This window comes from Ambystoma mexicanum, chromosome 4q, assembly GCF_040938575.1.
Source record: "Ambystoma mexicanum isolate Mex_15411 chromosome 4q, UKY_AmexF1_1, whole genome shotgun sequence".
NCBI classification, from domain to species: domain Eukaryota; kingdom Metazoa; phylum Chordata; class Amphibia; order Caudata; family Ambystomatidae; genus Ambystoma; species Ambystoma mexicanum.
The window spans coordinates 588,565,871-588,592,169 of record NC_090928.1 but is presented as its reverse complement, the minus strand read 5'-3'; positions in this window follow the sequence as shown (position 1 = coordinate 588,592,169).

Here is a 26,299-nt window from a genome sequence, read left to right as displayed (position 1 = left end):
ATCAGAAGCTACTGAAAGTGCGATTGGACCCTAATGCCAATGACACAGTATATCAAGTTGATGGAACAAGCGATGATAATATTCAGAAGATTAAGGATGAAATATTCAAAGACAATGTAATAGGTTGTTTAAAAGGGTTTTCCCATCGCATATTACTCAAGTCAGGCTCCAGACCCGTTGCCCAAAAACTTCGGAATATGTCTCTAGCTCTCAGGAGTGAAGTCAAGGAAGAATTACAGAAGTTGGAGAACCAAGGCATAATCGAGAGGATTGACGCTGCCGAGCGGGTTTCACCGATGGTAGTAGTGAGAAAACCTACAGGGAAAGTAAGATTGTGTGTTGACATGAGAGAATTGAACAAGTGCGTGATCCCAGATAGGAACCCCTTGCCTAACATACAGGAACTTATATCGACGCTGGGGCCTGCAAAGGTATTCTCTACTTTGGCCCTCACGCCACTTACCAACAGGTAAAATTACATGATGACTCCAAACATCTGACGGCCTTTATAATGCCTGAAGGCCTTTATCAATATCAAAGGATGCCCTTTGGCCTGATCTCGGCTGCTTTGGCTTTTCAGAGGGTGATGCAGAGGATCCTAGGAGAAGAAGAAGGGGTTGTGTTCTTTCAAGATGATGTATTAGTCTATGCCAATGATCGAAATTAGCATAATTTGAGGCTGAATAGAGTACTCAAGAAACTGCATCAGGCGGGAAGGGTACTAAGTAAAGTCAAATCTAAGATAAACAGAAGTGAGATCGAGTATTTGGGGCAAGTAATTTCCACAGAAGGAATCAAACCGAAGAAGGATTTAGCTGACTCCATCAGATTGATGAATGTACCAAGTAACAAGGAGCAACTCAGGACTTTCCTAGGCACAGCGGAATACTATGCCAAGTTCATTGAGAACTACTCTGACCACACAGTGGAGCTGAGGAGTTTGTTGAAAATGAATAGGAAATTTGTGTGGAACGATGAAAGTGAAAAGGAGTTCTGTTTCATTAAAGATGCCCTGGCTAAGGCTCCAGCTGTCCAAAGCTTTGTGAGAGGAAGGAAAACTGTAATTACGACAGATGCGAGTGAAGTGGGGCTCGGAGCATCTTCATCACAATACCATGATGGGCAAGAATCAGTGATTGATTTTGCATCCAGACTCCTCAAAGGAGCGGAAAATAATTATGCCACAATTGAGAAGGTTGCACTAGCAATAAAATGGGCCACAGAAAAGTTTAGGAGTTTTGTGTGGGGAGTACAGTTCAGCATACACACAGACCACTAGCCACTAGTGGAAATCTTCAACACCAAGGGTCTTCATAAGGTCTCCAGTAGGATCCGGAGATGGGTGTCTAGACTCCAAGAGTTCAACTTCAGAGTGGTACATATCCCTGGATCAAAGAACGTTACAGCGGACTGTCTGTCACGTATGACTGATCTCGATGATGTGGAGGATGATCCCGAGGAACAAGAACTTGTTTGTGAAGTATCAGACCAGGCTATATCTGAACAGGAATGGAATGATGAGATGAAGAAGGATGAGGTACTGATGGAAGTTATGAAGAACGTCGAAGAAGGAAGATGGAGGAGAAATTAGATGACTCGCACTGGAGTCAGAGCGTTCTGGGATGTCAGAGATGACCTATATTTGCACAGTGGATATCTGATGAGGGGCGATAAGATGATACCTCGAACTGGTCTCAGAGGGAAGATAATGCATCTGGGCCACGAAGGTCACCAGGGCATAGTGAAGACGTAGAGGGGATGAGTGCGTAGAGGGGATGAGTGCGTAGAGGGGATGAGTGCATAGAGGGGATGAGTGCATAGAGGGGGTGAGTGCGTTGAGGGGTGAATGCATAAAGCGGAAGAGTGCCTCGAGCGAACGAGTGCCTGGAGCGAACAAGTGCCCAGAGTGAATGGACGTGTTGCGTGGAGCGGACGGATACGTAGAACGAACGGGCACAGATTGCATCCAGTACTGATGAGTACGTAGAATAGATGAGTACATAGAAGTGCTGAATGCGTAGAGCATGGGGCTGACAGGAGTGAATGCGTGGGGCAGACAAGAGTGCATGCGTGGGGCAGACAAGAGTACATGCGTGGAGCAGACAAGAATTCATGCTTGGGGCACACTGAAGTACGCAGGGTGGACTGGAGCGCGCGGGGTAGACTGGAGCGTGTGGGGCGGGCTGGAATGCATGAGTGCGTGGAGCAGACCAGAGTGTATGGAGCAGACTGGGGTACATGCAGTGGATAGGAGTGCATGGAACAGACTGGAGAGCATAGAATTGCGTGACGTATATAGTATGGTTTGGAATGCAGAGAACATTTGAAAGAGCATATAACCCATCATATCACGCCACCACGCTTACTCTCTCCTTTACATCACCACTCAACTAGAACACAGAGATACTATGACACCATTCGTTATAACTGTTCTCATGCCAACATCCGCCGCTCACTCCACATCATTCTAACTAAACACTGCTGGTTACACACCCCCCAGCCAGGTGTCCTCCTAAGGCCTAATGCAGCCATATCCGGTCTAGTTAAATCCTGCCAGAACAAACACATACTCCTGATCTTTCAACCACCACACCTACCGCTAAGAAGCAGCTATTACATGAATACCGCACGAGCTGCACACATACTCGGTGCTCACATGCACCTTTTGACTCCGTCTACTCTCTCTACTGATCTGAACTTCGGTTCCCAAGGACGTTCAACCTACCAGCGCCTTCAGACCATACAATGGTATATAAGGCGCTATATAAATGCAAAATAACATAACATAACATAACGAAGAGAAGGATTAGAAACACATATTGGTGGCCCGAATGCGATCGCCAAATCGAGTAACAGATTAGGAGTTGTATCCTTTGCTTGAGAAGTGATAAAGTATGCATGGGTGCTAGTTATCCTATGGTATTGAGAGACGTTCCTGAAAGTCTGTGGAGTAAGATTGCAATGGATGTGATTGGCCCGATATGGAGTGGTGGATGTTCCACTTTCTGTTTAGTGGTCATCCACATGTTAACCAGGTGGGTAGAAGTTGCCTTCATGCCACAGGTTACTACCCAGAAGGTTATTGGGTTCATGGAAGAACTATTTGAACGAGAAGGGTACCTCCAGGAAGTACTAACAGATAACCGTTTGCAGTTTAAATCTAAAGTGATGGAGAAATATTTGAGTGAAAGGTCCATAACCCATAAGTGTTGTGCAATATATCATCCACAATCCACTGGCATTTTGGAGCGATACAATCGTGTAATTAAGGATGCCAACACATTAGCATGTGCTAATGGGAAAGATTGGAAAGTGGTGGTTAAAGAAACACTGTTAGCTCGCAGATTTACCCCTCACAGCACCACAGGGGTTTCTCCCTTTGAACTGAGCAGGGGCAGAAAGGTGAATACAAAACTTTTCCCTGGGTGGATGAATGCGGTTGCTGGGAACGGGGTGAATTTGGAAGGAGTGAAAGAGAGCGTTGAACAGAGACAATTGAGTAACAAAAGAATGCATGATAACAGAAGTTTCAGGAAAAGGCTAGAACCACAAGTTGGTTGTTCAGTGAGAATTAAACTTCCAGTGCCTTTGAAGCAGGATGGGTGTCATTGGTCTAAACCAGTTAGAGTGGTGGAGGTGTACTCCCATGCTGTAAAAACCAATGATGGCAGGGTATGGAATAACGAGAGAGTGATGGTCCTAGGAGATGAATGTTGGGAAAGCAATGCAAGTGAAATTATAGGTGTGAGGAAGAAGAGAAGTGATGAGTATGGAGAAAGAATCAGGCAGAGTGATGGTGAATGGAGCGAGGATGGGAGAAGACATGGTATGGCCAGGTTTTCTTGTTGTATGTCTTTGTTGGCAAATTGTCCAGATGACCATTCGGAAGAATCCAGGAGGAAGTCTAGAGCTGGAAGAAATTACAGATGACCGAGACATCTTTTGGACTATGTGAACTACAGTATTTATTAGTGTTCCATAAGGAAGGGGGATGTGTAGTGTCTTCACTACACAGTACACAGCACGCGAGAGGACAGTGTGCACTTGCACGAGACGTAGGAGCGAGACTGGAGAAGCAAGGATTCCAGTTTGGAATACGGGAGTGAGGAGACGGTTGAAAGGTAGAAGGAGAGAGAAGACGCTCGTAGTTCATGTCCCCTTATTTGTACTTTATATCTTTGAGAAACAGTTACTGTTACTACTAGTTATACATTAATAAACATATTTTATTCTCCCTCATTAATTGCCCCCGTTACTTCAGCCAGCTAGAAGTTGTTCTGGTTGGGTGTGTGGCCGTAATGAATAACAACAAGGTCAGTGGTTTGGTGGTCTTCTGGTGTATTGGTGCTCTTAATGCAATGAATCCTTCAAAAGAACATGAAGGATTCATTGCATTAAGAGCACCAATAAACCAGAAGATCGCCAAACCATTGAACTTGCTGTTATTCATTATAACAACAAACATAGGCAGATCAGACCACACCAGCCCATTTCTGCAATCAGAACACAAGCTTGCCTTCAAAGAGAGACGCACATTCAAGTTGGCGCCCCGCTGGACAAGGCTCTTTATGGAAATGCACCGGACTATCTCTGCCAGATAATTTGCCCTCACAAATACCCAGACTCTTCAACCTTTCCAGTTTGTGAATCAATTTCCCTCCAACGTTCACATCCTCCTTCATGGTAGGAAGATGTGTGACCATTGGAGCTCTCTCCTTCAATATCTCCCCGACATTCCCAATCTCCTCCATTACCACAGACTCTGTAGAGCCTGGCTATCCCCTGAGGTTTGCAGTACATTCCCTTCTGTCACGGCCATCTATCAGAAGCTTCCAAAAAATTGACAAATGTCCATCAGAAATGGTTATGTTCCATAATCACATCTGCTCAATCGTGATAAGGTAAACGTTAAGACAAAGTTGGATATTATTCAACTATATTTCAATTATGTTATAAAGTTCACATGTTCCAGGAAAAGTGCTCACGAGAACTGTGAAGCACAAGATGGCTGCCAGAGAATGGCGTAGAGGACAGGGCGCAGTGTGCAGTGCATGAGGATGCAGGAGGACACTACTTTACTAAAATGGCAGTCAACGCACTACCTGAGCATGGCAGACAATACAATTTCCGTAAGGCTGATAAAGTTTGAGGAGCTCCTCCTCTGTTCTAGTAAAAACTATTGCAAAGCATTGCCCTTTGGTTGATAAACAGTCTGGTTAATGTAATTGAAATGTTCTGTCAATGTTTCCGATGGTGTAACAGGTGCCTGCATGTGGAAAAGGCCATATGAAGAGCACTGAAAATTGCGTCAACGTCCACAATAAACTAAAAACAAACAATGGACTACAATTTCTTGAAAAAAAATCACAATTAAGGGCTAAAAAAGAAAAGGTTTATGTTACATGAGCTAACATACTGAGGTAATGGGATGCTTATTTTCGAACCAATACAGATGTGGAGGTCTCTACACAGTCGTTTGTATAGTTAAGGGCGAATAATTCGCAACACGTCATCCTATGTTGGAGCAGGTGCGAATTCTGAGGAACAAAAGATCCTGTTATTTTTGGCGCGCTGACAAACAAAAAGTTCCTCAAATTAGTGACATTATTGGTCACTGCCCCACTACACAAAAATGGCGTAAGCTTTTGTACTGGTCTCACACCGAGGGAAACAAATATTAAAGACCAGATGCTGTGCTATATTTTCCGCCTCAATGTTTATACTGAAAAAAGTTCAGTGTGGCGCAGGACAAAAAAAATGCATGAGCAATCCGAGATCTTCATTTAAATGTCGCAAGCAAAGATCATTATTTTTGTTAAATATTTGCCGTATTGCAAGATAAGCTGAACCAATGGAGTCGGCATATTTCTTAAGGAAGTGCAAGTAATTGGAAACCATTTTTTTTCGTGTTTTAAGAACTTTTTTGAGGCGCAGATCGCAGTGGAGGGGGCACGCACCTTTATTCCCTAATACTAGTCGCCTGCCCTGGCATGCCCAGAGCCTGCGTCGAAGCGTGCCGTCGCGGCTTTGCTAATCACAAAAGGAGGCAGTTCCGTTGCATTGCACGTGTGACACACTACTCAAGGGCAATGTACACGCGGTGTGGCATTGTGCAGAACATACACACCAACAGAACATTTTAAAAGAACGGGGTTTAGAGATATTTACCGTGTGTGGAGCTCAGGATGAACTGCCATTTGCGCACCGAATGCCCCCACTCTCTTCTTATCATTTTCATGTACATATGCTCCAAAATACGTCACATAAAAAAGCAAACTCGTTTTTTATATACTGTGATTTGGCGCTCTTATTTTCAAAAATGTACCAATAATAGTATTACCGCTTCTTTGAAGTCTATGATATTGTGATCTTAAAAACAATATAACGTTTAAATTGGCAAAAAATGTATGTTTTATGTTTTGGTTTTATGTGTCTAATTGTATATGGCGGGCGCCAAATATTGCAGTCATCTACTTCGAGGCACCTTCCTGTCTGTGTACGACGTGTTCTGCGTTAAGATGACCCAGTCTCGTTTACCCGCATTGAATTTGCGGCGCGTTGGGAAAATAAACACAACGCGACTAGTTCTCGTGCCTCGCGCCCTGGCATTTTGTTTTGCACGCTATTTACTCGGTTCATGATTATCACCGCAGCACGAGAGCTCGTGCAGGAAAAGATGCAGGGCTGACTAGGTGTAAATAATGTGTACCCGTTGACGGATAAGGAGGTCCATTGGCGCCCTCTGCTGTTTACTAAAAGGTACTGCTGCGTTACCTGGAACGTATGAACGAGGAGTAGAAATGGAACTTTCGCTTTATGTAGCTTATCTTTCTGAAGAAGAGAAATGCATTCCCTTGGAAGTTTGCAAGCAAACATGGCGCATTTCTGCCCGAAGAGTGCTTCTTGCGGGATGCGCTTTCTTTATTTTGCCTATTGTTGTGTCACACTTGTGTTGACTACTGTTTACTACTAGCCACGCCTTTGTTTCCTCGGTTTGGTGGCGTGTTACACTAATGTTTTATAATAGCAATAGTTTTTAGTTTCATTTCCTAAATAAAAAAGATTGTAATGATGCAAAACAAGTGTAACATTCAAGCGTCCGTACCGATGTGCAAGTTTATACTGCCACCTGGTGTCCACTGTTGCAATACATATGTATACTCGTGGGTACTGTAGGGTTAAGAGGCACACAGGAAGTAAGTCGAGTCAGGCCTCGACTAATTCAATGGGGCTGGAAATCCAATGTCGTAAAAGTCATTGTACTACGAATATTCACAGCACAGCAGCTTCAAAAACAACGAAAAATATTTAATAAAATACGGCGCGTATACGCTATCACCCCATTACTGCGCACACCATTACAGCACATCTGTACTGCGCCCTAAACCTTGTCCATCCATCACCATAGCATTTACTGTTTTTACTGGATGACATCCACCATCCCTTTCCCAAGAAAACCCTAATTATTCCTTGCATCCATTAACAAGCATTGGCAAAGCCGACAGTGTTGACTTCTGTCTAGGTATGGGATAGGCATTTAGTATAATAGCATAATGGTGCTACTTGGCCATAAAATGACAACAGCTGAAAAATGATGTGCGTACATGAGCACAAGATGATAATGCCTGGCAGTGTTTAAAAACAAGTTAAAACGGTTGGATTTGCCAATGTTTGTTTTTACCAGGGCTTCAGTGCAAGGAACATATCTGAGGGGTCACATATTGCTCATAAATCAAGTGGTTGAGGATGCATTTGGTTAATGCATTTGGTTAAGACATTTTGTTACACCAAAATATCATTTACAGCTGCAATTAAGCCAATTACCACCAGAAGACAGCTTAGAAATAACACTGGCATGCTCTTTGGAGCACAATGTTTGATGTTCCTGTGTGAGAGGGTCAGCTTTGGGAGGGATAGGCAGTGTTTGGGAAAAGCCATTGGGATTAGCATGGTCATAGGCGATCAATGGGTGTGAAAATATATAGCTAAATAATACCAACAGGCTGTGTGTCTTTCCTCACATACCATCTCCTCTTATCTGTACTTTCAGCTTATAGGTTGTACTAAAGTGCCACCAAATAGCCACAACTAAAAAGGGTCAGTCTACAATAGTAATAATAACTGTTTTCCAGTGCCTAGAAGAATATGGCATGAAGCATTGTATGAAAACCTAATATTATTTGTAGTTGTATTTATTATTAATGCTATAATATAAGTTGTTAGTATTATTACATTGCATAGTTGTAATTTCCAGACTACCATACTTAAACAGCTGAGCTATATGTTTGGAGCAACATCCTATACTTTGCAGTGTATGTGTGTGCAGGGGTATAACCACCCGCCATCTATACCATATATTCCATTTATTGTCAGGTTTTCCAACAGAAAATAGCTTAATCTTTGTGGACTAATGTGACAAATTGACCTCTGCCCTGCAGAAGTACAAGGATGAGTAGAGGCTAAAGTGCCCACTCCGCCTCCACACTTGTAAAAACCAAGAGCCAACACAATCATAAAGGTAAAACAGGCCCAGTTAAGAGACATACCTCATTTACCTTTTGTGGTAACAGGGGCAAAGGGAATGCTACACTTTCAAGAGGAGTGTGAATGTGGTTCAGTAGCAACCCAAACAGCCAAAATAAAGTAATACGCAATCAAGGTTCACACTTTCATTAAACGCACCATGTACACTATTCCTGTCCACGTGGAGTGGCTGTCCACTTGGAAAGGGTGTTACCTGCCCTTAAAAAGGTAAAAAGAGAGTCAATCTCCGAAGGCTGTAGTCCTGTCATTTGGCAGGGGGTGCCTTTTCTGGAAAGAATACACATAACTCTTCCACAACTGAACTGGGCCCACAGGGCTGATACATTTGTTATATCAATTTAATGTGGCTGGAATAACTACGAGAGTTGTTGGCCACTATAAGCTAACTCAGATATGTGTATTTACAATTTAACCTGCCTCCAAGGGAGAATCCCCAGAGTTATGCAGTGTTTGGAACAAAGGTGCATATGTTAAATGCAGATGTCACTGCAGCTGTCAAGAGGTCAACTGTGACCTAAAACTGCTCTGTGCCACTGCAAGGCAGGTGCTGACATCAGAATATGGATTGAGCAGTGCACAGGAGTATGTATACTATGGAGGTCATTACTGTTAAGACGGATTTCTGAACTCTGTCCTGGTGGCGCAGAAGTTCAGAAGGCCAACCTAATTACTTGGAACAGGGTAACCTCTGGACAAGCCAGACCAATCAAGGTAGCGATCGCGGCGGTCAAGACTAGGTCTCAAGAGGGGTGAGGGTGACTGAAAGCCCGCAATGAGCACACAAAGCAAGAGCGCTTACAAACTACTCCAAACAGTTGTTTATATCAAAAATAGATACACATTTATTATAAGGCCTTGAAATTAATAACCACAGTAAAAGCAGCAATATACAACGATATTAAACCAACACATACACTATCCACCCAATATATATACAGAATACACAGTTTCACAGCATTAGCAGCACGAAATATGTTATCCACCTGCAGGGGAAGGAAAACAGGCAGTGCGAACCAATGCGAGTGATATGTCCGCCTTCTGAGGCCCCTAACTGGATGGTAGTCCAATCCCTACGAAGAGTGGAGCCTAGCGCTCAAAAGTACCTGCACACGCCGGTGCCAATGGGCAGAAGGTGAAGCTCTTCGGAGGACGTTGAACAGCTCTGTAGGGAGCTCTAATGAAGGAGAACACGGTCCGCGACTCTAGCGCAGCCTCCACTGTGAGGCAGAAGCAGGGCGCGAGTACGGACAAGGGGTGCTGTATTCACAGCGGGGAAAAGCAAGGGGCACTGCAGGAGGGCGACCAGATCCTAGCTAATCTACTCACCGGTCCCCGAAGCAAGCAGGCCCGAGCTTCTCCTCGATAGATGCAGCTTCTGGCAGGTTCTGAAGAGCAGGGAACGTCTCGTCGTCGTGCAGAGTAAAAAGACGTCCCGATCGAAGAAACAAGCACAGTTTTGTCGCCACAGCAGGGCAACGGAACGGCCGGGTGTATTCAAGCCAAACGAGCACCGCTCACCTCTAGCTTAGGACTGCTAAGCAAACGAAGCGTGTGAGCGTGCCCCGGACTCAGAATACCACCCAACCTGTCGGCGATTACAGAGCAGGCCTCCTTAGTAAGCTGGTCAGTCAACTGGATGGCCCAGAGACACTTCCGAAGGCTTACAGCAGGAGTTGATGAAGGTGCCGGGAATAGCTGGTCCTGCTATTCCAATAGGTCGAAGCGCCAGTACAGGCCTTCTTGTTCGATCTTAGGTGGAAAGGGCTTCACCGGACGACAGCAATGAGGAGCAGAAGTTCTTCAGGGGGTCACCAGTGATTCCTCGGTCCAGCCTCGTGTTCGCAGGATACTTGGCTCCTGTATCCCTGGGTTCGTAAGAACTCAGGAGATCGACATGGTAGTGGTGTTTCCAGCTCCCTCTTATCCAAGGTTCCCTTCGCGCCAAAACGGAGGGGAGCCAATGGGAGATCCGCTCATCAACACACATACCATACGTGGACCAATCACGGACCACAGTGGTCCCAGGCATTCACACCACCCTAGACTCTCTGGCACCCAGGATGTGTATTGGGACCAGACAGCCCAGCCCACATCCTGGGGGCACTCAAACGACATGTAGAAGCCCGCGAAAGCAACCGTGTTTCGCGGGAAACTACATGCCCAAATAAGGAAGGCCCCGGGTCGCCTGACCCGGGGGAAGGTAAAGGGAGCAAGACGGACAGTGGACTAGACAAAGGAGCCTCGTGGTCCGGCCATTTTGTGTAGCCGGGCCACCCTTTTGTGTTCGCGGCAAAAACGTGCTCAGAACGGCAAAAGGAGCTCAAAATAAACCAAATGATCGCTGCCACCAGCCCAGTCCCTGAATGACTTGCACCGATCCAAAAACCATCCTATAAGAGTGTCTAGGGTCTGTAGAAGGCTAGAGACCCAAGAGAGCTGTAACTTAGCTTACAGTGCCCTCTTGTGTCGTGTTGCACTAAAATGGCGACACGATAAAAGAAACTACGGGAAACAGCGTTCCCCGGTACTGACTGTCTTAAGGGCATGTCAGTTTCCCCGTAAGAAAGGAGCGAAAGCCCAGAGGAGTACAGCAGAAGGCTGCACTTCTCTGGCAAAGTCAAGAAAACAGGTTGAAAACAATAGCAAAAAGTTTAGGGGTTGCCACATGGAAGGAAAGTTCCCTACAATAACGAAATCTTTCCTAACACTCGCCCCTCCCAGACTATGGACAGGGGGAACTAATCCACCCCTGGATGAGTCTCTTGTTCAGGTCGGTAAAACATTCTGGACAACCCATCAGCATTGCTATGTTGGACACCTGGCCTATGCTCAATAGTGAAGTCGAAGCCTTGTAGACTTATGGACCACCTAAGCAACTTTGGATTCTCCCCCTTCATGTTCATTAGCCACTTTAACGGCTTATGGTCAGTCTGCACAGTGAAGTGGGTCCCATAGAGGTAGGGCCGCAGCTTCCTTAGGGCCCACACAACAGAGAAACATTCTTTCTCTACCGTGGACCATCTGAGCTCTCTGTCCTTAAGCTGGCGACTAATAAAACCGATAGGGTGTTCCTTACCCTTCTCATCTACTTGTGATAGTACAGCTCCTATCCCAGTGTCAGAGGCATCCGTCTGCACGATAAAAGGTCTTTGATAATCAGGGGCCCTGAGCACAGGGGCCTGGCACAAGGAGTCTTTCAAGCCATTGAAGGCCTTCTCACACTCGTCAGTCCAAGTTACCTTCTTGGGTTTCTTCGGAGTTGTGAGGGCAGTCAGAGGAGCAGCTATGGTGCCATAGTCTGCCATAAAATTGCGGTAATAACCCGTGAGTCCTAAGAAGGCTCTCACTTGGGTTTGTGTAGTGGGGGTAGGCCAGTCTTGTACTGCTTGTACTTTACTGGGGAGAGGCTGTATCCTTCCTCCACCTACTTCATGCCCAAGGTAAACCACTGAGCCTTGTCCAATCTGGCATTTACTCGCCTTTATGGTCAAGTGGGCTTTCTGAAGAGCCTGGAGCACAATCCCGAGGTGTTTCACATGGTCTTCCCAGGTGGCACTGAAAACTGCTATATCGTCCAGATATGCAAGACAGAATTCGTCCAACCCATTCAACACATGATTCACAAGCCTCTGGAAAGTGGCAGGTGCATTCTTCAATCCGAACGGCATTACCCGGAATTGGTAAAGCCCGTCGGGAGTTGAAAATGCTGTCTTCTCCTTGGCATGTTCTGCTAAAGCTATTTGCCAATAGCCCGCAGTCAGGTCAAACGTGCTGAGGTACTTGGAGGCACCCAAGGTATCCACCAGCTCGTCAGTTCGAGGCAAGGGGTGAGCGTCTGTCTTGGTGACAGCATTCAGAGCCCTGTAATCCACGCAGAACCTCAATTCAGAAGTGCCTGCCTTTGGAACCAATACCACAGGACTGGACCAAGGACTACTAGAGGGTTCAATCACCCCAAGGTCTAACATCTTGTTGACCTCGGTCTTAATATAAGACCGTACTTTATCCGACATCCTGTATCCCCTACTTTTGGTAGGTACACTGTCTCCTGTGTCAATGTTATGTTTGCACCAAGGTGTCAAACCAGGCGACTGTGAAAACAGGGGGGAAAACTGCCTAAGCAAACTTTTCACCTCAGCCTGCTGATCAGAAGTCAGGTGAGGGGCCACTCGGACACCCTCAACGGAGCTATCTGAAGGACCGCTTTGGAACAGGTCGGGAAGAGGTTCTAACTCCTCTTCCTCAACGTCTGACGCCAGTAGCAGTGCTGCGATTTCGACTCTTGGGACGAAAGCCTTCAGCCTATTTACGTGGAACACTTTTGGAGCCTGTCCAGGCCTTCCAAGGTCCACTAAATAGTTCACCTCACCCAGGGGCTCCACCACTGTGTAAGGGCCTGACCATTTGTCCTGTAAAGCGCGAGGCCTTATAGGGTTCATGATCAGGACTTGCTGACCAGGGGTAAAGTGAATTAAGGAAGCTTTCTGGTCGTACCAATGTTTCACCAGCGCTTGTCCTGCCTTCAACTTTTCACTAGCCAAGCCCATCAGGAGTACCATCCGTTTTCTGAGCCCTAGCACATGGTCAACTACATTGGTAGTAACAGGGGGAGTGGGCATCTCCCATCCCTCTTTGACGATGGCTAAGGGTCCCCGTACGGGATGACCGAACAGAAGTTCGAAGGGGCTGAAGCCAACACCCTCCTGTGGTACCTCTCTGTAGGCAAACAACAAGCATGGTAAAAGAAGGTCCCATTTCCTCCTCTGGGGCTCCTCCAGAGCCCCAATCATGCTCTTTAGCGTTCTGTTGAAACGCTCCACCAGACCATTGGTCTGGGGGTGGTATGCAGAAGAGAACTTGTAGGTGACCCCACATTCTTTCCACATAGCCTGCATATACTTCGACATAAAGTTGCTGCCACGATCTGACACAACTTCTTTAGGGAAGCCAACCCTAGTAAATATGCCGAGTAAAGCTTTTGCAACTGACTTGGCAGTTACAGTCTTTAATGGGATGGCCTCAGGATACCTGGTTGCATGGTCGACCAGCACCAGGATAAACCTATTGCCTGAGGATGTTTGCGGGTCAAGGGGACCAACGATGTCGATCCCTACCCTTTCAAATGGTACCCCCACAACTGGGAGCGGTACCAACGGAGCTTGGATTGTCGCGCCAACCTTACCAGACAACTGGCAGGAGGCACAACTCCTGCAGTGACTTTCTGCTTGCACCCCCATCTTGGGCCAGTAGAAGTGCATAGATAACCTCTGCTTGGTCCTCTTCATTTCAAGGTGACCAGCAAGGGGAACTTCATGCGCCAACTGCAGGAGGAAGGGTCTAACAGAAAGGGGAACCACCAACCTCCTATGGTCTCCTTCTGTAGACTCTGTGGGCTCACTGTACAGGAGTCCACCTTCCCAATAAATCCGATGCTTCCCAGGAGGTTCACCCTCAAGCTGGGAGCAGGCCTGTCTCCTTAGGCCTTCCAGAGATGGGCACTCACGTTGGCCCTTACTGAAGTCGTCCCTATCAGGACCTCCTTCAACTAACAAGTCTTTTAGTTCAGGATGGTCGTTGGGGTCGAACACTTCAGGCATCGCCACCTCCTCGTCAGGCTCGGGCGATTGACCAACTCCCTCCACCGCAGTGGTAGGCGAGTTCGGGGGAATATTCTCTTTCCCCCGTCGGGACTTGTTGACTCCTTTCGCCTTGGGTTTCCCCTTCGGCTGGGGCGGCGTATTGGACTTGGCCAATGCTGCCCGTGCTTGAGACCGTGTGTAGGGTCTTTCGGCAGTGTCTCCTACGAGCCCTAGAGCTCTGAGATCATTGCCCAACAAGACCTTTCCCGGGACGTTTCTCTGAATGCTCACTGGAATCCTAACTGCTGTACCATTTAAAGTTAGATTAACAGGGATCACGGGAAACATACGGAGGGGGCCGTCAGCCAACTTAGTGGGCATCAGAGTAGCTCTGGCAACTTCCTCTGAGTCTACCAAGGTAGAATCCACTACAGTTCGACTGCACCCACTATCCCTAAGAGCTGGAGTATCCACTCCATTGATCAGCACACTGTCTTTAAAGTAGTGCTTGGTATTATCCGGAATCCTAGCATACGCCTCTGCGACTTTAGGCTCCCAGGAACCCAGGGACACTAAAACTACCTCAGCCTCTATTCCGCTGGGAAATGAGTCTGAGGAGAAGGATGCTCCTGTAATCTCTTCTTCCTCGTAGGAGGAGAAGGCCAGATTAGCGGAGTGGACCCCCAAAGGTCTAACCTTACAACGGGGATCCCCCTTCACATGGTCAGTTGCTCCACAAGAAAAACAAGCCCCATTGGGTCTGTTTACGTAGGGAGGCTTATTATAACCAGAGTTCTGTTTCGGAGGCGAACCTCCACTACCCTGTGAGTTCTCGGATGGCTTACCCTTATTTTTCTTTTTGTGGCCCTTATGGGAAGAAGATTTAGCAGATTCCCCACCCTCCACATCTTTGGACTTTTTCCCTTCCTCCTGCTTACCAGGATGAGTTTTGTCCTTATGGGACACTCGATGTGACACCCATAAATCTGCTGCAATGGCCAGCTTCTTAGGATCTATCTCCTTCGAATCGGCCAAATGCTGCTTAAGCTCCGGGGAAGAAGAAGCAAAAATGTGTTCCAGCATGACCAGCTTGATCATGCCTTCGAAGGTAGAAACCTTATAACCTTCAACCCAGCCAGTCAAGTTTTTCAGGGACTCAGCTACATACGACACCCAAGTACCACCTTCCTTTTTCTTATACTCTCTAAACCTTTTCAAATATTGGGTCGGAGTCTTCCCAAACTTTAAAATGAGAGTCTGCTTCAACATTGCAAAATCAGCGCGCTCAGCCTTCGACATTTCCATAATGGCACTGCAACCAGAATGGGGCAGTCTGCTGAGTAACCATGCAATCTTATCCGCATTATCAACCTCTTGAACCTCGCATGCATACTCAAACGCATTTAACCAGTCCATAATGTCATTTCGTTCCTCATACACACTGAGCAGATCTTTTGGAAACCGTGGATGAGAGGAAGCCCCAGAACCATGTCCAGGACCCTTGGACCCATTTGCGAACTGAAGCTTGGCCAGTTCCAACTGGTGATCCCTGTCTTTTTGTTTTTCTGCCTGGTCGATTTTCAGTTTGGCTATGCTGAATTCAAGCTCCTGCTGCCTAAACCGCAGCTCTTGCTTCTTGAATTCAAGCATAGCCTCCCCATCAACACTGGCAGAGGAAACGTTAGACATTACATCCTCCCTGTCCTCGTGGTCGTGATGGATCAGTGCAGCGGCAGAACCGTCGGTTCTGCCAGTGAGAGCAGCCCCACCACCTTCTGCACTGTCCTCGGAAGTTATAGCGTCAAGCTGCGCTTCTTGCCACGCCACGATTCTCTGGATCATTTCCAATTTAGTGCCTTGAGAGGAAACCCCTCTCTCCGCACACATCTTCTTCAATGTTTCAGATTTCGAAGCATTTAAGGTTAACAAAGTATTCGTTTCCATACTGTTGATAGGACTATGGCCTTTTTAACGTTATATTCAATACTTTACTGCGTGTCCTGGTTGGAATAACCTGAAAACGCCTTAGCTCGTGCGCAACACTGGATACCTTCAGTCGTATCCCACCGCTGTACACCAATTTGTTAAGACGGATTTCTGAACTCTGTCCTGGTGGCGCAGAAGTTCAGAAGGCCAACCTAATTACTTGGAACAGGGTAACCTCTGGACAAGCCAGACCAATCAAGGTAGCGATCGCGGCGGTCAAGACTAGGTCTCAAGAGGGGTGAGGGTGACTGAAAGCCCGCAATGAGCACACAAAGCAAGAGCGCTTACAAACTACTCCAAACAGTTGTTTATATCAAAAATAGATACACATTTATTATAAGGCCTTGAAATTAATAACCACAGTAAAAGCAGCAATATACAACGATATTAAACCAACACATACACTATCCACCCAATATATATACAGAATACACAGTTTCACAGCATTAGCAGCACGAAATATGTTATCCACCTGCAGGGGAAGGAAAACAGGCAGTGCGAACCAATGCGAGTGATATGTCCGCCTTCTGAGGCCCCTAACTGGATGGTAGTCCAATCCCTACGAAGAGTGGAGCCTAGCGCTCAAAAGTACCTGCACACGCCGGTGCCAATGGGCAGAAGGTGAAGCTCTTCGGAGGACGTTGAACAGCTCTGTAGGGAGCTCTAATGAAGGAGAACACGGTCCGCGACTCTAGCGCAGCCTCCACTGTGAGGCAGAAGCAGGGCGCGAGTACGGACAAGGGGTGCTGTATTCACAGCGGGGAAAAGCAAGGGGCACTGCAGGAGGGCGACCAGATCCTAGCTAATCTACTCACCGGTCCCCGAAGCAAGCAGGCCCGAGCTTCTCCTCGATAGATGCAGCTTCTGGCAGGTTCTGAAGAGCAGGGAACGTCTCGTCGTCGTGCAGAGTAAAAAGACGTCCCGATCGAAGAAACAAGCACAGTTTTGTCGCCACAGCAGGGCAACGGAACGGCCGGGTGTATTCAAGCCAAACGAGCACCGCTCACCTCTAGCTTAGGACTGCTAAGCAAACGAAGCGTGTGAGCGTGCCCCGGACTCAGAATACCACCCAACCTGTCGGCGATTACAGAGCAGGCCTCCTTAGTAAGCTGGTCAGTCAACTGGATGGCCCAGAGACACTTCCGAAGGCTTACAGCAGGAGTTGATGAAGGTGCCGGGAATAGCTGGTCCTGCTATTCCAATAGGTCGAAGCGCCAGTACAGGCCTTCTTGTTCGATCTTAGGTGGAAAGGGCTTCACCGGACGACAGCAATGAGGAGCAGAAGTTCTTCAGGGGGTCACCAGTGATTCCTCGGTCCAGCCTCGTGTTCGCAGGATACTTGGCTCCTGTATCCCTGGGTTCGTAAGAACTCAGGAGATCGACATGGTAGTGGTGTTTCCAGCTCCCTCTTATCCAAGGTTCCCTTCGCGCCAAAACGGAGGGGAGCCAATGGGAGATCCGCTCATCAACACACATACCATACGTGGACCAATCACGGACCACAGTGGTCCCAGGCATTCACACCACCCTAGACTCTCTGGCACCCAGGATGTGTATTGGGACCAGACAGCCCAGCCCACATCCTGGGGGCACTCAAACGACATGTAGAAGCCCGCGAAAGCAACCGTGTTTCGCGGGAAACTACATGCCCAAATAAGGAAGGCCCCGGGTCGCCTGACCCGGGGGAAGGTAAAGGGAGCAAGACGGACAGTGGACTAGACAAAGGAGCCTCGTGGTCCGGCCATTTTGTGTAGCCGGGCCACCCTTTTGTGTTCGCGGCAAAAACGTGCTCAGAACGGCAAAAGGAGCTCAAAATAAACCAAATGATCGCTGCCACCAGCCCAGTCCCTGAATGACTTGCACCGATCCAAAAACCATCCTATAAGAGTGTCTAGGGTCTGTAGAAGGCTAGAGACCCAAGAGAGCTGTAACTTAGCTTACAGTGCCCTCTTGTGTCGTGTTGCACTAAAATGGCGACACGATAAAAGAAACTACGGGAAACAGCGTTCCCCGGTACTGACTGTCTTAAGGGCATGTCAGTTTCCCCGTAAGAAAGGAGCGAAAGCCCAGAGGAGTACAGCAGAAGGCTGCACTTCTCTGGCAAAGTCAAGAAAACAGGTTGAAAACAATAGCAAAAAGTTTAGGGGTTGCCACATGGAAGGAAAGTTCCCTACAATAACGAAATCTTTCCTAACACTCAACTGAACTGGGCCCACAGGGCTGATACATTTGTTATATCAATTTAATGTGGCTGGAATAACTACGAGAGTTGTTGGCCACTATAAGCTAACTCAGATATGTGTATTTACAATTTAACCTGCCTCCAAGGGAGAATCCCCAGAGTTATGCAGTGTTTGGAACAAAGGTGCATATGTTAAATGCAGATGTCACTGCAGCTGTCAAGAGGTCAACTGTGACCTAAAACTGCTCTGTGCCACTGCAAGGCAGGTGCTGACATCAGAATATGGATTGAGCAGTGCACAGGAGTATGTATACTATGGAGGTCATTACATGTTCCCCAGTCCGGAAGAAATGCAGGTTAAATTGCTGGTAATTCCGGCACCTGCAATTTTTCCAGCCCATGGAAACACAAGTTTGCTGGTGGGGCCACTGACTTACCACCAGCCCTGACGCGCCGGTAAATCAGACCCCTACCGTCAAATAAATGCCAGAATTACTGGTACTACAGGTGCTGGTAATTCCGGCAATCCCCTCCTTGGAGTCCTATGTGACTCCATGAATGGGGATTTACAAGCGTTTCTGCCACCTAGAATATCCTGGTAATGCTTGGATATCAGGTGGCGGAAATGGTAGGGGCAGTTAATCAGGGGTGGACTGGCATATAGGGAACTCTGGAGATTTCCGGGTAGGCCTCTGACCCTGGGCCTCTTTTGTGTGGTGACCTATTTTATGTCCAACATTTCTCATAGCAAAAGGATTGGGCTTGATGAAATTGTGTTATATCGGGGCACCTTTTACAATTATTTCCAGGGCCTCTTTTGGTTCCCAGTCCACTCCTACAGTTAGTGGCGGGATACTGGAAAACTTGTAATGAGCCCCTATGTTATTGGCATGGAGGTTTAGGAAAGGGAATTCTGATCAGCAGATTTCCCTAACTGAAATAGAGTTACCTGCATCATTTCATTCACTAATAAAAATAAAGAAAGACAGGGCCACCACACCATTGCCAGCTGGCAATTCCTCACAACTACCTACATTGCAGTGTGGAGTTGGTGGTATCGGTGTGCATTCTTGTGTTTCGCGCTTGGCGCGATATTGTCTAGCAACTGTCCTGTCATTGCTATGCTGATTGTCAGGAACCTCTCAATGCAATGCTTCCACTAACATGCTGGTACATTGAACTAGGCTGGCCAGTTTTAGAGTAGCATTGAGCATTTGATTAACACCCAGGGCAGGTGGGCATTTTGCGCATCTTATTATCAGCACTCTCGAATGTTTGAGCAACAACATAATATTGCAGGCAGCTCCCTGGTTGATTTTGAGCAACACTCAAGTATACTTTTCAAGTAACCTGGGTTCTAATCATTCCCCTTCTTGCTGTCCCTTCTTGCTTTCCTCTTTTTCCTTCTTCTTGCTCCATTATTTGGGAGACTTCTCAGATCCTGCGTTCTGGGATTGTAGTGCCTAGAGGCAAATGAGTAGGTTGTGGTGTACTCTGTACACATCAATGAGCATACACCTGACACTGGCAACACCCTTGCATATACAGGAACTATGATTATATTTGATTTCATAGCAATTTTGCCTGTATTTTTATTAAATAGTATATGAGCAATGATGTACTCTATACCACATGGTACAATATTTAAAACTGGTGTAATTCCTACCACCATGTGATTTATAATTGCAATGTTCAGTGTATGGGGTACTGCTTCACTGGTGTGGCACACACATGTTTGTAACATGCATCCAGTTTTTCTATATTGCTTAACATGTTCAGATGGAGAATTGCTGCTGTGTGCTGTGGTATGTCTGGCATCTGATGTACTGGAACATGTGTTCCCCTTCAGAACTGCCTGAAAGTTCCATGGATTGTTATCAAAGTTAGCGTTTAGTTACATCATTTCAACCCATAAAAAAAGAAAAAAATGTGTGTGGTGTGGGTGCCAGGTGGGACCTAGGGTTGGAAAGAGTGCAACTCCCAACCTATTCCAGGATAAATAGTATTGCTTTCTTCCTTTGTTCGCTCCTTTTTTGGGTGGGTGTTTAGACCCCCACCGCTTAACAATCCTACTAACTGTAACTGCATTCCCCTTGCAACATGAAATAGCTTCAAGTGCTTCTTTCCTCAGTACTCCCCCCTCTTCCATTCTGTTTGAATACAAACAACACAATGTGCTTGCACCCTGTGAACTCTCCCTTCTTTTCCCCCTGGAATGGAACAACAGATTGCTCTCGATCTATCCCACACTACCTGCATTTCTCAGTCTTTGTTCCGCCGTCCATTGCATATTTTGCCCCCTTAGTTCTCTATAACTTCCCTTTGTTTGGCGACTCTTCCCTCTACCCTCATTTTGTGGGGTTGTCTCTCACTTAGATTGAACTGTTTAGCTGAAAAGTCCAACCCTATGACTGTGACCCTCAGAAACACATACCATGCCTAGGTTTTACTGCAGATGGGACTAACTGTTCAGGTGAGAGGAACAGGGACGCCGATTCACCAAAATTCCAGCGGTAGCGGAAGTGACATCACAGACCTGATGACATCACATGGAGTGATGTCACTTGACCTTTGTCCTGGTGGCATTAGTTCCTCTTTAACCCTGGTGACATCACCAGAAGTGGCTTGCAGGAGTAAAAAAAAGTACATAAATGTAAGAAATTAAAATACCAAATACGTTCTAAAGCAGACAAGAATATTGTATTTACCACCCACATTGCAACAAGGGCGCTGCCTTCATTTGTAATGGATGGGGTCATGATATGACAGGGTTAAACCCAATTGTACAACATAGGTCAAGGCAATATTGGTTCCACTATGGGGGTTCGCTAATGGAAGATTTGAATATACCTTCAAGCAATAATCATGAGAAAGCCTTGAGCAATTTTGGGGAGTGCTGTGGACCGATTCTTGCTGAAATGGACTCAGACAAGCTTACATTGATGGAAAGCCCGGTGAAGATGTACAACAAAATGAACATTGTAAAATGGGGAAAGATCTACAGAGAATTTAATTGTATGAACTACAAAGGGAGCTAAGCACACACCTGTGTAAATATAAGGAGATGTAGTGCTCCGTGATGAGATTCCCGGGGCCGAAATATCATTACATTTACATGCGCTTTCGTCTGAACTTAATAGGCTCCCTACAAAGGTGGAGTCCCATTGAGGGTTCCCTTGGCAAGCTCTATAACAAGCCGGGGCAGGCAGAAATGCTAAAACATTGGCGGATTGGCTGTAGTGCAACACTAGCGCAGAGGAAAATGTGGTTGGGAAAGTTCATAAGGCAATTAGAGGGTTTAAACAGTGGAGTCATGTATTCTAGGCTCTTATATGGATACTCATTGACCACCATTTTATTAGTGATACACAAAAAGTTGGGGGAAAATGTTTGTCTTGATTAGTCCACCATAATGAAGTAGGAAAGGTGGAAGATGTAATCTTGGCATTTAGAAAGGGAGGCCCTGGTGGGTATATAATATGTGCTATTATATTTTATTGTGTTAAATGAATGATTGTCTGTAATGTTTGTTTTAGAATGCTGTGTCTGAAGTAATGTATTGCCATTTGTAATGAACTACGACGTTTTGAAGTATATGATTAGAAATGAGTTAATTTTTTTAATAAACTATAAATACAAAAAGAAAATAGGCACAGGCACTGCCATAGATATGCCACTTCAGCAGTGTATGGCCGGTTACCTCCATATTATGCCAATTATAGCTGCATGTCAGTTATTGTCATTATATGAAAAGAAGATCCCCTACATTGCCAGTTGCTGCCATAATGCAGTATCTAAAAATACAATAGATGCAAGTCGCTTTCAGTGCACAGGAGCATTAATGCTTTAATCAATGATAATAATTTATTATTTATATAGCGCTATCACTAACGCGCTGCACATAGCACATATTTACATACAATTGTCATCCCAACCGAAGGTGGTACTCATTTATGAACTTCAGAAGAATGAATCGCTGTGTTGGCCTTGCCAGAATTTGAACATGCAAATCACACACAGATCAAGCAGTGAGCGCTCAACTTGTTGACCTATCTTACCACTTTGTTATAAAAAAAATGCAATGCCACCATAAGAAAACATGTCAAAACTGGCATGCACAAAATAGGCCAGACACGTAATAACACTTATCTTGTTTGCTGTAGCCTTGATGATGCACAGTAAAAAAATATCATGTGACAGTAAGACATGCCTAGATTGGCAGCACCAAAATGCCAATCTAACCACGTAATAACACTTATCATACATACTTTATCATAGATGCCCAGAAAAATATTAAAGATCACAGTAAGGACCGGCTGCACTGAATTGTCAGTCTAGCCAGGTAATTACACTTACAGGATTGCTTTATTAGCAGTGCCCATTGTTAATTTATTCATATATTTAATGAATTTATTTATTTAAGATGGTTAAGATGGATTTCGGAACTCTAACATGGTGGGCAGAGGTTCAAAAGGCCAGCCTAGTTTCTTGGAACAGGGTAACCTTCTGGACAAGCCGGACCAATCAAGGTAGCATTGGCAGTGATCAAGACTAGGGGCCTCATTACGAATAGGGCGGTAAGGGATACCGGGCACCGGTAAGGAGACCGGTGCCGGTAATCCCTTACCGCCCTACTACGAGTTCCCTTAGCGGGTCCCTCCTTTAATACCTGGTCTGACCAGGCGTTATGGATGGGACCCGTTAATGGAAATCAGAGCCAATAACGGTACCGCAATTTGCGGTACAGTTATTAGCGCCTTCCCCATTCCCGTTGAGGGAATGGGGGCTCAAATGGGAATGGGAATGGCTTTTTCAATGGGGACTTATCGGTCCCGCAAAGGTCAGACTACACCGGTAAGTCCCCATTGAACCAAGTCGGAGTCGGTACTGGTATGGGAGGTAGCCATGGCGCATATAGTGCCATGACTACCACCATACTCGGAATGAGGCTCTAGGTCTCAGGAGGGGTGAGACTGATTGAAAGCCCACAATGAGCACACATAGTAAACAACACTACAAATTACAATCAGTCAGGTGTTTTTATCAAACATACATATACATTTATAAAAGGCCTTTTAAATCAAACACAATGCAAATATCAGCAGTAATAACTAAACCAACATAACACTACTATTAAACATAAATACAGTTACCAATGGCCTAAAGGAATAGCACACAGTAAGGGTCCACAACCTGTGAAGAAAGGAAGCATACAGTGCGAAGATACTTTAGGCAGTCCTTCACTTATCAAACCCTAACTGAGAGACAGTCCAATGCATAAGAAGAGTGGAGCCTTATGCTCAAAAGTACATTCTGTGTAGACACACACGATCGTGTGGTCCCAGTCAGTCCTAGCACACCAGACTCTCTGGCACCCAGGATGTGTATTGGAACTAGACAGTCCAGCCCACATCCTGGAGACACACACACAAGGCATGCAGAAGCCCGCGAAAGCTTCGGTTTGCGCAGGGAACTGCATGACCAAATAAGGGTTTTCGCGGGTCTGCTCGACCTGGGGAAGACAAAGGGACAAGATTGCAAAAGGACAGAACAAAGGACCTTGTGAAATGGTCAGTTTTGGGTCAAGCCACTGTCCTGGTCCAAACGCGGTAAACGCAATATGAACCAAAATAAAGCGTTAAAAATATATGACAAATAACAGCTGCCACCAGCTCGGTCCAAGGAACATTTGTACATCTACCAGAAAATCCTTTGAGGGTGTCTAGGGCCTTAAAAATGAAAGGAAGACCCCAGCACACTGTGCACTGGTAACATGTTGCTAAAAACTAGCAACAAAGTGAAAGACTAAGGGAAACAAAGTCTACAATTCCTGACTGTCCAAGGGCATGTCAGTTTCCACAAAACAAAGTGAGCGAAAAACTAGAGGAGTACAGCAGAGGCTGGGCTACACTGACAAAAGTCAGGCTAGGATGGTCAGACAACAGCAAAATGTTGGGGGGTTCACAACTGGAGGGAAAATTACAGATAAATGGAAGTCTTTCCTAACACCCAGCACAAAATGTCAAGCCACATTATGAAATGGCTGGTCTAGCTGCAGAAAAATGCTAGTCTAGGCACATAATAACCCTTATGATGTTTGCTTCATTATAGATGCCATAATGCAGTAAAACATTACTACATTAACATAAACATTACTAAACTGCCTGTCTCCATGCAACCATGGCTGTTAAGATAGCTCAGTGGGTTGAGTGCTTGCTGCTGTGATCTGCCGGTAACAGGTCTGAATCCTGGCAAGGCCAACTCAGCTGTTCATTCATCTGTGGTCGATACGGCCCAGCAATTGCTAATATAAAATGTTTCATTGTTAGCACCTTCATTCATACGCATATGTTTTTAGGCAATTGAAATTGTGATGGGAGTTGGTATTTGCATGACAGGGGAGTGATTGGAAGGGTAGAGGGGGACAGGAGACAGCTCATTCTCACAGCAGTTCTTAAGGGGGTGCTTTCAGACGTAAAGGAGAGAGTTAACTGCTTCTAATATAGAAGCTGCATTAGAATAGTAACATTAGAATGCGTAAAGAAGTTAAATGCCCCCTCACAAGTATGTTTGCCCACCCACAGTCTCTGGAGCTAGCACCTCCTGCAACATTTTAAGGGTTAGCTCCTCCAGGATTGTAGACTTTGTGCATGCCTGGATGCCCATTAAGTGATAGCACCCCCCTCCTTTTCCAATTTCCCGACAAGTCTGCTCTCCCTCTTACTCATCTCCTCCAACCCCCAAAAACAGCTCCTTGGCCCAGCATTACCTCCACACCCATCTTTCTCGTCCCATTAATTATGTATGAGGCAAAGTGCTTCCTATGTAAGTACTGCGGTGAGGAAGAGTAGGCCTAGGAGTAATGAAGATTACTGGTAAGTAATCTAGGCATTGAACACAAGCACACACATTCACACACCATTCACGTGCTCATTTACATGTAAACCCACCCACCATTCATTCACACACCCAGCCACCCATACATCATGCACTCACTCACACACATATTACATAATATACATATGCACACACACACACACACACACACACACACGTTCATGCACGCACGCACACACACACAGGGGAGCCAGAGCCTTCCTGTCTTCTTGAAGGATGGGTCTTGTCCAGGTAAGTCAGGACAGCACTTCCAACATTCAAATGGCAACACATTTCCTCTTCTGGGTTGGAAGCATTTGGGTAGAACGCTGGTAACATAATGTCATGGGAGCAGTGGAGTTTCGACATGACCTTAGGAAGAAAAGGTCACATTTTAGAACAATGACCTCAGGCTGAGTGGTCGAGAAAGGATGGACAGCTAAAAATGTCCTTCCTCCTCCAACCTCCTAACTGAAGTTTCACCACCCAGTCTTTGGGGACATATCAGTGGAGCTGATGGGCCTGAAAGGAAAATATTACAGTGCCTAAAGGACTAATAGTATATCCCACAGAGAAACCCAAGGAGGAGCCAGCAGTCTGGCCAGGAGGGATCCCTTAAATAAGTGGTTAACAAGAATGACACCTTATACAAACCCTTCCAAGAATTACAAAAGGCCATGCTTGCATCCATTGAGCCAAAAGGGCAGTAACTGCCAAACCACTGGAAAATCTGTTTGGGAGAAATGATTTCTATTTCTATTTCTATTTAATTTCTAATGAGCCGGTAACTTGCAAGTCTCGGGGCGCAGATACATGGACACACAGAACATACAAGAATTAATGAGACAGGCAGAAAGGGAGAGGCTGGATTGTTTTAAGAAGACCACTAATTAAAAATATGTGTCTTCACCAACTTTAGAAAACTTAGGTAGTTAGCTTCTTTCCTTATATTGATGGTCAGATTATTCCAGAGACCTGCTGTGACGGTCGGGAAGGATTTACCTAGCCCAAGCATACGTTTGTACTTTGCCACCACAACCATGTTTTGATCTGCTGATCTTAAGGTGCGGGTAGGTATGTATGTACAAATTTTAGATTTCAAGTACCCTGATGCCTTCCCATGGATACAACG